The following is a 13649-nucleotide window of genomic DNA, read 5'->3' as shown; positions in this document are numbered from 1 at the left end:
CCAATGATATACTTGTCTATTTCTTGTTTAAATACGCCCAGTGATCTGGCTTCCACTGCTGTATGTGGCAGTGAGTTCCACAGATCCATGACCCTTTGACTAAAGAAGTTCTTCCTAATCTCCGTTTTATATGGATAACTTCTAAATTTCAGACTATGACCCTTTGTCCTTGATTCACCCACCAAGGGAAACATCTTACTCACATCACCCTATCTAAACCTTTCAAAATAGGAAATGCCTCTATGAGATCTCCTCTCATTCTCCTATACTCCAAAGAATACAACCCAAAAGCTGCCAAACACTCCTCATTCATTAGCCCTTGCATTCCAGGAATCGTCCTAGTAAATCTCCTCTGCACCCTCTCCAACAACATCACATCCTTTCTAAGATAGGGGGCCCAAAACTGCACACAGTACTCCAAATGACGTCTCACCAGTGCCCCATAGACCCTCATCAATAGTGTACTCTTGTACACTATTCTTCTTAAAATAAATGCCAACATAGCATTCACTATGAATTTCACCTCGTCATTAACTTTTAGGTTTCCCTGTACGAGGACACCCAGGTCCCTTTGCACATCCAAGGTCTGAATTTTTACCCCATCCAAATATTATTCTGCCTGTTTATTTCCACTGCCAAAATGTACAGCAGTACATTTCTCTATGTTAAATCTCATTTGCCATAATTTTCCCCAGTCTCCTAATCTGTCTACATCCTTCTGCAACATTATGGTTTCTACTACACTTCCTGCACTGCCACCTATCTTGGTGTCATCTGCAAATTTGGCCACAAAACCATTCATACCACAATCCAAATCATTAATATAAATTGTAAACAGCAGCGGCCCCAATACCGACCCCTGCGGAACACCACTAGTTATTGGCAGCCATCCAGAACGGGAACCCTTAATTTCAACCCTTTGCTTCCTGCCGATCAGCCAATTTTCTATCCAGTTTAATAACCTCCCTGTAATTCCATGGGCCCTCATCTTATTTAGCAGCCCAATATGCGGCACCTTACCAAAAGCCAGGATTGTTGGCTAACGAGTGCCTGCATAATCATTGAGGACACCTTCCACCCCATATACAGCATCTTTCAGCTGCTCTTTTTGGGAAAGAGTTGCAGCAGTATCAGAGCCAGAATCACTAGGCCGAGGAGCATCTTCTTCCCACAGGCAGTGAGAACGCTGAATGACCGAACGAACTGCTCACACTAATCATTGGAGACTCTCATATTTAAAGGACAATATTTATTTATTTGTATATATGAATTCTTGACCTGCATATGCATTGTTTGTCTGCATGTGTGTTTTATCTGGTTGTGTGTCTGCCTGTTTTGCACTGAGCACTGTAGAACACTGTTTCAAGTTTTACTCGTGCAATCAGATGACAATAAACTTGACTTAATACATAAAAATAAAAATAAAGTACATAATATACTTCAACTTTTGTCTGCCATAAGGCAAATAAAGAGTTGCAAAGAGCATTGCCCGGTGCCCCTAACAATGAGATGCAAAAGACAGTCCTTTCAGAGGTGCCAATTGCCCATAGATTCACCTCCAGCACTTCCACAGCCTCTGGAACTGCACAGATTCCTGTTTAAACTATTAGTAGCCTGAGCACCATCTCCAAACCTTCAATAAAATAAGGAAACCTTCAGTGCCCATGGCTCATCAGGAGCCCTTTCTTGCCCTCAGCACCCTCTTGAATCCCGGTTCCAATACCAGGTTCCCATGAAGCAGTCTCCAGATTCTCGCAGCCTGAGAGGGTCCTTTGACCACAAGTCGCCAGCAACTCCCAGGCTGTGTGGGTCCTTCAGCAACTGAGAACCTTGCTAATCCGCTACTGTGGTCACCACCCTGTTGCAACGTCTCCCATGCTTCTCCTTTTCAAACCGGGGCTGTTCTTCCGTTTTCTGGTTCCCCACGTCAGTCCTCTGCTTCCCTGGTATCTGCAACCCCTCTTGGCTGCTGCCGATCATAGGCGCCACCATCTTGCCCACAGAGCCTGCAATTGCAGGATTTAAAAAAAAACATTGTTGGCTCCTTTAATAGGTAGTTTAACATCTGCACAGAGCCATTAGCGACATACCATCCAGTGGGACCCTGTGGAGCAATGCTGTGTCTCTGCTCCCCGCTCTCCCGTGTCTGCACCAGCAGCGCCAGCATCACATTTACAAAATTAAAATATAAATAGGCTCTCACAGAAAACAAGTTAATCTTTTAATGATGTATCCCAACTGCACCTGCTAATGAATTCCTAATGAAGGAAAGGAAATGTGATACTATTTCTAGTTGCAGAGTGGTCAGTGGTCAAAAGACCAGATACATTTAAATTTAAGCAAAATCACAAAAGACTAGACAAGGGGAAATATTTTTATACAGCAAGTTATTGTGATCTGAATGGATTAGTGGAATGGCTGTTCACTGAAGATTCAGTAGCAATTTCCTAAAGGAACTGAACACTGAAAACATACTCAATGAAAGATGTGTTGAGCTAAATGAAAAGAACAGGTAGGGGAATAATTGGTTCGTTTTCTCACAAAGCTGGAATGAGTGTAATGGGTTGAATGGCCTCCTGTTCCATAAACATTCTTAATTCTACAGGGAATGCAAGTCACCAAAAAGACAACTAAGGTAGATAATTTGTTAGCAAATCTGTGCCTCTCCATCTGAAGATGTCCTATAATGGCGATTGATTTATCAGTATAATGGAAAGGTGACACATATGGTATTCAAAACAATGATCAGAATATAATTTAATTCAGGGTATGATAGTGTTTCTTTCCCAGTGTTGTTATAAATATATTTCTCGCAAAATAAGATTAATATTACACTAATTACCTCTTTTAACAAGCCAAGCAATTTTTTTTAAAAATAAAGATTGTTGCAAATTACTCTATACAATGCAATCAACGAGAACCGCATTAGCCACGCAGCTCATTTGAAGAGATAGTGGTGATTGAAGAGGAGCAAAATCTTGCTTCAATGTCCAAAAACATATTAAAGGCCACAACTATTTTAAGAAATCTGGCACTGTGTAAGATCAAGCTTATTTGTCATTCGATTGTACCAGTGAACCTGATAAAACAGAGTTCTCTAGTCCATAGTGCAAAACACGAGTACAGATATAACATACAAACAAATTATACATATACACAGTACACATGCACAAATATTTTTAAAAGTCTTCTTAATAAATTATAGTAGTCGTGGAGATGATGAAGATATTGTCTTGTTCAGTTCAAATGTTTTGTCATGTATATCAGGATGCAGACAGAGGTTGTTTTGTAAAGCAACCAGTTAATCATCTCATATAATATAACAAGTGCACAAAAGTGCAGTGTAACAAAGGGAGATCAGTTGATACGGATTAAAGCCACAATTCTGAGGAGCATTTAGAAGTCTGATATCAAAAAAACTGTCCCTGAATCTGGTGGTGCATGATCTCATAAATATCTTCTTCCTAACAAGGTTGGGGGCGAAGGGGGGTAGTTGGAATGGGTGAGAAGAGTGTGGCTGGGATGGGATGAGCCTTTTATTGTGTTAGCTGCTTTACCAAGGCAGTGGGGTTAGAGATAGAATCAATGGAGGGGAGAAGGGTACGTTTGATGGTCACATACATTTGTGAGCAGAAAATTGTCTAATATTCCATAAATCCAAATCTCATTTCTTTCCACATAATGAAAATGGTAAAAAATAATTCAAGGTTTAGCATCATGCTATCTCTTTACTCACAACTAATAAATGGGACCTGTAAATGGATTATGAAACAAGCAGATGAATGGAGAATTCATGGGATGCACCAATTTGAATAAACTTTACTATATAATATGCATAACAGCCCCTCCAGGATCCTTATGCATATCTTGAAAGAGATTGTTCAACAGCAATTTTGTAGCTCCTTCATTAAAATACTTTCCAATTCACCTAAGATTCAAAAATGACCTTTTGTGCAGGAAAGTCATGACATCTTTGGATGGGGTAAAAGTTGTTAAGTATGTTCAAGAGAACTTTCTATATCAACATATGGACAGTTTTACAAGGGAAAAGCCTAAAGTGAGTCTTGTTCTGGTGTGGGGGAACATGAGAGATGTCCAGACAAAAGGGGGAAGGGGAGGAGGGAGGCGGTGAGGGTGGGAGATGATAGGTGGAGGGGGGCACCACAGGAAGGAGGGGAGGAGTCTAGGCTAGGTGGAGAGAGAAAGGAAGCTGGTCAGGTAACTGAGCTTTTGTTATGGGAACATTTTAGGATCAGTGACCACAATTCTATTTGCATTAAGATAGTTATGGAAAAAAAATAACACTAGTTCTTAAGTTAGAATCCAAAATGGGGCAATGACAATTTCGAAATGATTAGGCGAGAGTTAGTAATAGGTGACTGGATGCAAGTGTTAGAGTGTAAGTGCATGATAGTCAAATGGGAGGCATGTAAGAGCATGATAAGCAAGCTCCTGGAAGAACATGTTCTCATTACACAAAAGCGAAGTAATGGTAAGGTAAATGAACCATGAATTAGAGAAGCACCGATCAGAAAGTAAAATTAGACATATTATTAGAGACAGGTTCGAAAGGAACATCTTGAAGAGTATTAAGGAATGTAGCAACATAATGTAAAGGAAATGAGGGCTACAGGAAGTCTTGAGATGAACTTGGCAGACAATGTAAGGGAGGATAAAAAAGGATTCAAGGTTCAATATTATTTTATTGTCATGTAATAAAACAGAAAATGTGATATTACCAAAGGCAGCAAAGATTTGCAATCAGCAAAAATTGCCCAGTGCCCCTTATAGACAGAGAAAGGGAAGTAAAAGGGAGCCCCATGATATTGAATGTCCATGGATCTTTGGATTTGCCTCCAGTGCTCCTGCAGCCTCTGTAGCCACACAGACTTCAGTCCAAACCATCAGCAACCCAAGTTCAGATACACATCTCTACATCTCTGACATGATCAGGAAGCTCTCAGCACCATCAACAACCTCTCACATCCTGGTTATGATAACCTGGTATCCCTCAGGCTGTCTTGGTCCATAGCCTGGTGCAAGTTCCTTGACTGCAGTTGTCAGCAGCTTGCAGGCTGAGAGTATACCTACAACCACCTGTGTGTTCTTCAGCTTCAGAGCCACTCATTGGTCTGTACTAAGGTCATGGTCCCATGGGTCATCTCCTCCCACGGGTCATCTCCCAATTTTGTGGTGCCCTGCACCATATCCTCGTGCTCTGGAGTCTGCAAACCCTTGTGGCCGCTGCTGATCACAAGCACCACCATCTTGGGCCCAGACCATGTGAATGTGGGATTTTAAAATAAACCACCATTGTCTCCTTTAACAGGCTGACAGCAGTCATATTTGGCAGTTGGACTCCATGGGGAGCACTGAGACTGCTCCCTGCTTTCCATGGTCTGCATCAGAGGCAGTGCTGCTGTTGCAGTAGCTCCGAAAGCACCACTATTTAAAAATATATAAGTACAATATATTAAGTCTAGAGGATAATGAGGGAATGAATAAATTCCCTTAAAGATCATGTGAATAAAACACACAAATGATGGAGAAACTCAGCAGGTCAAACTGTGCCTTTACGTAGCAAAGGTGAAGATACATCACTAACATTTCAGGCTTGAGTCCTTCATCAAGGTGTGGGGGAACATGAGAGATGTCCAGACAAAAGGGGTAAGGGGGGGCAGGGAGGCGATGAGGGTGGGAGATGATAGGTGGAGGGGGGCACAACAGGAAGGAGGGGAGGAGTCTAGGCTAGGTGGAGAGAGAAAGGAAGTAGGAACTGGAATAACTAGTTAAAGGGGGGGGAGGGGGAAAAAGAATGCAGTGAACTCAGTGTTCATGCCCTGGGATTGGAGAGTGCCCAGATGAAAAATGAGGTGTTGTTCCTCCAATCCGCAGGTGGTCAGGGTGGGTTAGTGTGAAAGGCCACGGACAGACATGTGAGCTTGAGAGTGTGACTCAGAATTGAAATGGTTGCCTATGGGGAGGTCGCTTTTGTTGCGGACGGAGAGGAGGTGCTAGGCGAAGTGATCTCCTAATCTGCAATTGGTATCTCCAATGTACAGAGGGTGCAGCGGATGCAGTAAATGAGTTATTTGGAGGTACAGGTGAAGTGTTGCTTCACCTGAAAGGGCTGTTTGGGACCTTGGACCATGGTGAGGAAGGAGGTGTGGGTGCAGGTATTACACCTCCTACAGCCACAGTGGAAGGCGCTGGAGGGGCGATGGATGGGGAGGGAAGAGTCTCGGAGGGAGCGGTCCTTATGGAAGGCTGACAGGGGAGGAGAATGAAAACTGTGTCTGGTTGTGGGGTCCTGTAGTAAGTACCGGAAATTCCGGTGGATAATGTGTTGGATGCAGAGGCTGGTGGGGTGGAAAGTGAGGATGAGGGGGATTCTGTGTTTATTGTTTCTGGGGTCGGGGAGGCTAGGGCAGATGAGTGGGGAATGGAGGAGATGCAGGTGAGGGTTGTTAATAGTGGTGGAGGGGAAACCATGCTTGTGGAAGAAGGCTCTGGACTGGAAGACCTCATCTTGGGAGCAGATACAGTGGAGATGAAGAAACTACCCACCTCCCCTACTTCTACCTCACCTCCTCAGAATGCTCCACTCTCTACTCTCTCTGCAACAACCCTAACCCCACTATCAAACTCGCAGGCAAAGGTAGTGCTGTTGTAGTCTGGCACTCTGACCTCTAACTTGCTGAGGCCAGTAGACAGCACTCAGACACCTCCTCCTATCAACCCCTCCCACAGGACCCTACCATCACCCATCAAGCCACTGTCTCCAACACCATCTCTCATCGCATCGACTCTGGGCATCTCCTCCACATGGGCACCAACCTGATTGTCTCCCATCCTCGCACCGCCCATTTCTACCTTCTACCCAAGATACATAAACCTAACCATCTGGGCAGACCCATTGTCTCTGCTTGCTCTTGCCCCATGGAATTAATTTCATCCTACCTTGACTCCATCTTTTCTCCCCCAGTTCAATCCCTCCCCACCTGCATCCACAACACCTTACACACCCTCCACCTCCTCCAAAACTTCAGATTCCCCAAACTGAACTGCCTCATCTTCACGATGGATGTCCAATCCCTTTACACCTCCATTTCCCATACATAAGGCCTCAAAGCACTTCACTTTTTCCTGGACCTCAGACCTGAGCAGTCACCTTCCACCATCACCCTTCACGCCGGGCAGAATTTGTCCTCACCCTTAACAATTTTTCCTTTAACTCATTCCACTACCTCCAGATTAAAGGAGTATCCATGGGTACCCGCATGAGTCCCAGCTATGCCTATCTGTTTGTGGGTTTTGTGGAGCAAAGCATGCTACAAGCCTACACAGGCAAGACCTCCCCCAACTCTTCCTCCAGTACATTGATGAGCTCATCAATTTCATGGCCAATTTCTACCCGGACCTCAAAATCTCCTGGTTCATCTCTGATGACACTCTTGCTTTTCTGGATCTCTGTGTCTCCATCTCAGGAAATAGACTCTCCACTGACATTTATTGCAACCCTCTAACTCCCACATTTAGCTGGACTACTTGACTTACATCCTGTCCCCTGCAAGGACTCCATCCCCTTTTCTCAATTTCTTTGACTTCGCTGCATTTGCTCCCAAGATAAGGTCTTACAGTCCAGAGCCTCTGGAATGTCTGCCTTCTTCCACAAACGTGGCTTCCCCCCACCACTATTAACTCAATTCTCATGCACATCTCCTCCATTCCCAGCTCATCTGTCCTAGCCCCCCACCCCTAGAAACAATAAATACAGAATCCCCCTCATCCTCGCCTACTACTGCTCCCTCTGTGACTCCTTTGTGCACTCTTCCCTCCCCACCCATCGCCCTCCCCCTGGCCCCTTCCACTGTGGCCATAGGAGGTGTAATACCTCCACCCTCACCACAGTCCGAGATCCCAAGCAGAACTTTCAGATGAAGCAACACTTCACCTGTACCTCTAAAGAACTTATTTACTGCATCCGCTGCACCCTCTGTGGCTTTCTCTATATTGGAGAGACTGGTGGCAAATTAGGAGATCGCTTCGCCCAGCACCTCCTCTCCGTCCGCAACAAAAGCGACCTCCCCATAGGCAACCATTTCAATTCTGAGTCACACTCTCAAGCTCACATGTCTGTCCGTGGCCTTTCACACTAACCCACCCTGACCACCTGCAGATTGGAGGAACAACACCTCATTTTTCATCTGGGCACTCTCCAACCCCAGGGCATGAACATCAAGTTCACTGCATTTCACTAATCAGTTTGCCTTTTTCCCCCTCTACCCTTAACCAGTTATTCCAGTTCCTACTTCCTTTCTCTTTCCACCTAGCCTAGACCTCATCCCCTCCTTCCTGCTGTGTTCTCCCCCTCCCTTTCCACCTATCATCTCCCACTCTCTCCACCTCCCCCTCCCTTCCCTCTTTTGTTCAGACATTTCTCATGGTCCCCCACACCTTGATGAAGGGCTCAAGCCCAAAATGTTGCTGATGTTCTTTCACCTTTGCTACATAAAGGCACTGTTTGACCTGTTGAGTTTCTCCAGCATTTGTGTTTTTTTACTTAACCACAGTGTCAACAGAATCCTGTGTTTTACCCTTAAAGATCATGATCAGTGTCGATGTGTTAGGTCAGGAGAGATGGGGAAGATCTTAACTGCATATTTTGTGAATGTGTTTACTCTGGAGTTGAATAAGCAAGAATGGGCTGCACGAGAGGTGTTAACAGTCTTAGATCAAATCAAGGTGGATGAATCTCTAGGATTAGAGCAGGGATATCCCAACACATTTTGGGAAGGCAGGAAGGAAATCTCCATCCATTCCATGTCCAGAGAAAATGGTCACCCTCCTGTATTTCTCAAACTCATAAACATATTCCATCTAGCAGACCTGGTTCATTTTGCCAATGCATATGGATGGCTCACTGTATTACAACATTAGTTTTTCAAACTTGTTTTCAATGAAATCTTCATGGGATCCTTTCCATATTGATATTTCGTAAGCCAAGTAAAATGGTTAGTGCCTGAACCCATCATCCCTTATTGATAGTTAACATTACTCAATTAAAAGCAGTTGTTAGTACATTAAAGTCATACCATGTGATACATAAGCGATGAAAGGTCCAGATTAACACAAAATACATACTTCTTAACCCTTCCACCAGTCTTATACCCCTTTGATTCTCACCAGAAACTGTTAGCTAACTGTGACTCCATTACTCTTTCTAGCAATTGTGTGAGGCTGAACCGACTGTTGAACCACCATGGCACAACGTTTGATATGAGATTATGTTTTGACCACATATCACTCAGACTGGTCATTTCCACCTCCATAACCTTTCTTCTCTGCCTTTGCTTCAATTCTTAGCTGTGATTCGCTCTCAATAACTCCAAAGACTAGAAGTCACCTGACTGATAGGCTTTTATTACCATAAACAGAAGGCATGTCTCATGTTGCTGACCTAAGACCTGAGCTTGCTCTGGGGGAGGAGTTATGGCATTAGTGTCTTTATAAGGGGAATAAAGGGGGAGGAGCCACAGGTACAATCAGCAAGGGGTGGGCCAGCCATGCGCATCCAAACAGTAATTACAGTGTGTGTGGTGATATGATTATGTGCACTGGTTGGCCCACCCTCTGGGTGTCTTCCTGGCTTGGCTCCGCACTTAGTCCTGTCCATGTGACCCTGGGCCATAAAGGTCGAGACCCCTCTCCTTCCCGCTCATTTTCCTAGCCTGGACCCGGGCCAGCAGTCTCTAGTACAATAAAGCCTATCCTTCCCCTCATTCTTTCAGTCTGTGTCATTATTGGGGCTACCGATAGCGCCCAACACAGTGATTCCACCACAGGCTGCCAAAAGTTTAACTTAAGACTATGCCAATGTAATCTGGAAATGGACAGGAGAGTGAAGATGTTGAAACCTGAGGTCAAACACAATCTGCTGGAGGAAATCAGTGGGCCAAACAGCAGCAATGAGGGGGGAAAATGGTCCTTACTTTGAGCTGAAGCCTTCATAAGGAAAATTAGTAGAGAAGCAGTACAAAGAATATGGGGTGGAATAGGAACCATACTCTCCCCTGCAACTGCAAAACGTTCAAAGTTGAAAGTTTAAATCTATTGTCAGAATACATACATGATATCACATACTGTCCTGAGATTCTTTTTCCTGTTGTCCAGGCAGAAATTGTAATCTGTAGTCAAGAATAAAATACTTGTATAAAAGAAAGAAATGTAAACAAAGAAAGATTTGTAAACAAACTGACTGGAATACAGAAAAAAAGTATTCAGTAATAAATAATGTGGAAAGTAAGTCCTTAAATGAGTCTCTGATTGAGAATGCTGTTTAGCTGTCCAATGGTGACTGATAACAACTGTTCCTCAATCTGGTGATATGACTCTAACCTCTTTCCTGATGGCAGTAGTGAGAACAGAACATGTTCTGGGTGGTGTGGATCCTTGATGATTGCTGCTGTTCTCTGACAGCTGCATTCCATGTAGATTTCCTTGATGATGGGGAGAGTTTTGCCTGTGATGTGTCCACTACCTTTTGCAGGGCCTTCCGCTCAGAAGTACTGGTGCCCCCATATCAGGCTGTGATAAAGCATTACACTTCCTCTTCACCTCCTCTCTCACCACTGTCCAGGTTTCCATCCACCCTTCCACACGAGGCAAAGATTACTGAATTTGATGCTTCCTCTTCTACATCACTGAGTCAAAATGTGGACTTAGGGACTGCTTTGCAGAGCACCTCTGTTCTGTGCAAATTGGCCATCCTGAGTTCCCTGTTACATTCGGTTTTAACTCCATTTCCAATTCCTGACCCTTCTCCACTGCCAGAGTGAGGCTCAACATAACTAGAGGAACTATACCTAATATTCTGCCAAGGCAGTCTACAGCCCAATGGTATGAACATTGAGTTTTCCAATTTCAGGTAATGGGTCCCTTCTCCCTTTATCTGGCATCTGCTCCTCCTCTGTCTTATTTGCCAATCTGGTGTGGGGGCCCCTGTCTAACCCCACCCACACTATCCTCTTTACACTGCTTCTGTGCTGACATTCCTCGGTCCTGATAATGATTTTGAAACAAAATGTTGACCATTCTTTTTCTCCCACCGATGCTGCGTGACTTGCTCAGTTCCTCCAGCAGACTGTGTTTGGCTATGCCAATATAATGCTAAGTACCATATTTGACAACATATAAGACCTATTTTTCCCCCAAAAAAGGATCAAAAATATCCCCCAGGTCTTGTATGCAATGTTGAAGTTAGGCTGATAATGGTGAGTAATGCCAACAGAGATCATCGTCACTGCATGGCTCATTAGCATCTCTGCAATCTATTATTGGTGGACTGTCGGGGGGAGTAAGGTGGTGAGATCGGTATGGGGGCTAGTGGCAGGCTGTCAGGAGGCTTTCCTGGTGGTCCACTGTCAGTCTCCACGCTGGTCGCGCCACCCCACTCCCCCTCGAAGGCCCGCTGCCAGTCTCCATGCATGTCCTACCGCCCTGCTCTCCCCCCCCCCCATCGGCCTGCCACTGGTCCTGCTGTCCTGCTCCACACCCATTAATACACTAAAAAAATTCTTAATATTCCCTCCTGAAATGGGGGGGGAGGGGTCTTATATGCCCGGGGGTCTTATATGCCATCAAATACAGTAGTTTTTTTTGTTCTCGAGGACAACCAAAATTTTGCAACCACATCCCATTCATTCGTCGCCTCTGTACAAGGTGAACTGTAATGAATCCTGGCTAAACAATTCTGTCATAGATATATACAGCACAGAAATAGACCAAACAGCCCACCAAATCTGCACAGTCCAACAACTGCCATTTACACTAACTCTACAGTTTGCCCATTTACTTGTATTAACCTCACAGTTACAAAATATCTTCATTTATAGATACTTAACTTCTATTTCAAGTTTCTTCATAAATATCATCTGTGGTGGATATGTCCACAGAGAAACAGAAGTCAGATACTAAAAGCAAACTAAATCATACTCCAAATACAGTACGGTTAGTGTAACGGTTAGCACAATGCTATTGGAGCACCAGAAGCGCAGGTTCAAATCTGCCACTGTCTATACTACATTCTCCCCATGTCAACATAGGTTTCTTCCAGGTGTTCAGGTTTCCTACCATGTTCCAAAGATGTATGGGGTTAGAAGGTTAATTGGTCATGTGGATGCATTCAGGCAGTATGAGATATGAGATGTGAGCCGGTGGGACCTGTTAATGTGCTGTATCTCAAAATTAAATTAATACAGCAACAATAATCAATATTCACCAGTACTTCCAAGAACCATATCCAAGCTACAGGTATCTCCTTTCCTCCCAGTCAGATTTGGGCTTTAACATCACGCCACAAAATCTAAATTTTAAATGAGGACACTGAGGAGAGGCTGGAGATCATATTACCAATCTAACAAGCACTGGGGATTCAAGCAGTTTGTGGGAAAGCCACAGATGTAAGAGCCACCTATCAGGTGGGGAAGAAAGCTCTCCTACAGAGAGCATACAACAAAAATTGCACTGAGTGCAAAAGGTCAACTGTTTAAAAGATGATGAGAAAATATCAGAGGGAAAATTAAAACCATAATATCCAATTAATAAAGATGAGAAAAAAATTAAATTTCACTTCGATTCTGAGAGGTAAAAAAGGAAAAATATCCAACTCTTTTCAAATTCCTTCATGACCTCAACTCTTGTCTCTTCCACCAGCCCTATACCACTTTGAAATCTGTGTATTACACATATTATTTTCTGGATCATCCTCATTTTTAATTGCTCCACTTATGTCAGCTTGTGATTTTGGGTTACTGAATGGTTTGAATGAGAAATTGTCAGAAACATTTAAAACCTTCACAGCTGAGACAGGTAACAAAGCTAAGGTTGGTCTTACACTTCTCTCAAGTGTCTCCAGAGAACATTTTTGATTGGAGCTTGTTCATGTCATCTAATTATGAGGACTGCCAGTTGGGGACTTGTTACTTAACTTCAGAACCATCTGATCTCATTCAGCGTTCTAAAGCCTGCTAATGCAAAATTGAACAATTGACACACTCAAATATTTTGGGCCAATATTTACAAACACTCTGGTTATTGTCCTATCATCTTCTTCAGCATTCAGTCTACTTTTGAATACCTTTTGCTTAACATTTTTAAGTTGTCACCTGAGATTCTTATAATTTCCCTTCAATCTTTGTTGAATTAATTGCAACCATCAAAACAGGTTGCTTGCAACATACCATTTCTCCTGTGGGAAAACCATCAAATGGATCACCTCTCTCATTCTGCTTCTTTTTGGTGCAAATTCTCCTCACTCTCCACTCTATGCTTTTGCTCTTCTACCCCTTTATTCCCAAACCTATCTTCATCTTCCTTTTCTATATCTCTCTCCCCTCCTGTCTTTAGTCCTTCCATCCCCAGTTAATTCTCCAGCTTTTCCATCTCACACTGCCTCAGTCCTCCATCTCTTCCATTATTTGTCCTCTAACTCCTTTGACATCCCCTCTTTCTCTTTAAAATTGACTCCGATGATATGTTCACCCATACTTCTCCTTCCGCTGCTTCCTGCCTTGACTAAATTATGCTTTGCTGTTTCAACTGCGTGAGCTGGAAAGTACTCCTGTTTGTTTAACTGCCTTAATATGAAG

The sequence above is a fragment of the Narcine bancroftii genome, chromosome 7 (assembly GCF_036971445.1).
Source record: "Narcine bancroftii isolate sNarBan1 chromosome 7, sNarBan1.hap1, whole genome shotgun sequence".
In the NCBI taxonomy this organism is placed as follows: Eukaryota; Metazoa; Chordata; class Chondrichthyes; order Torpediniformes; family Narcinidae; genus Narcine; species Narcine bancroftii.
This window is presented reverse-complemented; position numbering follows the sequence as displayed.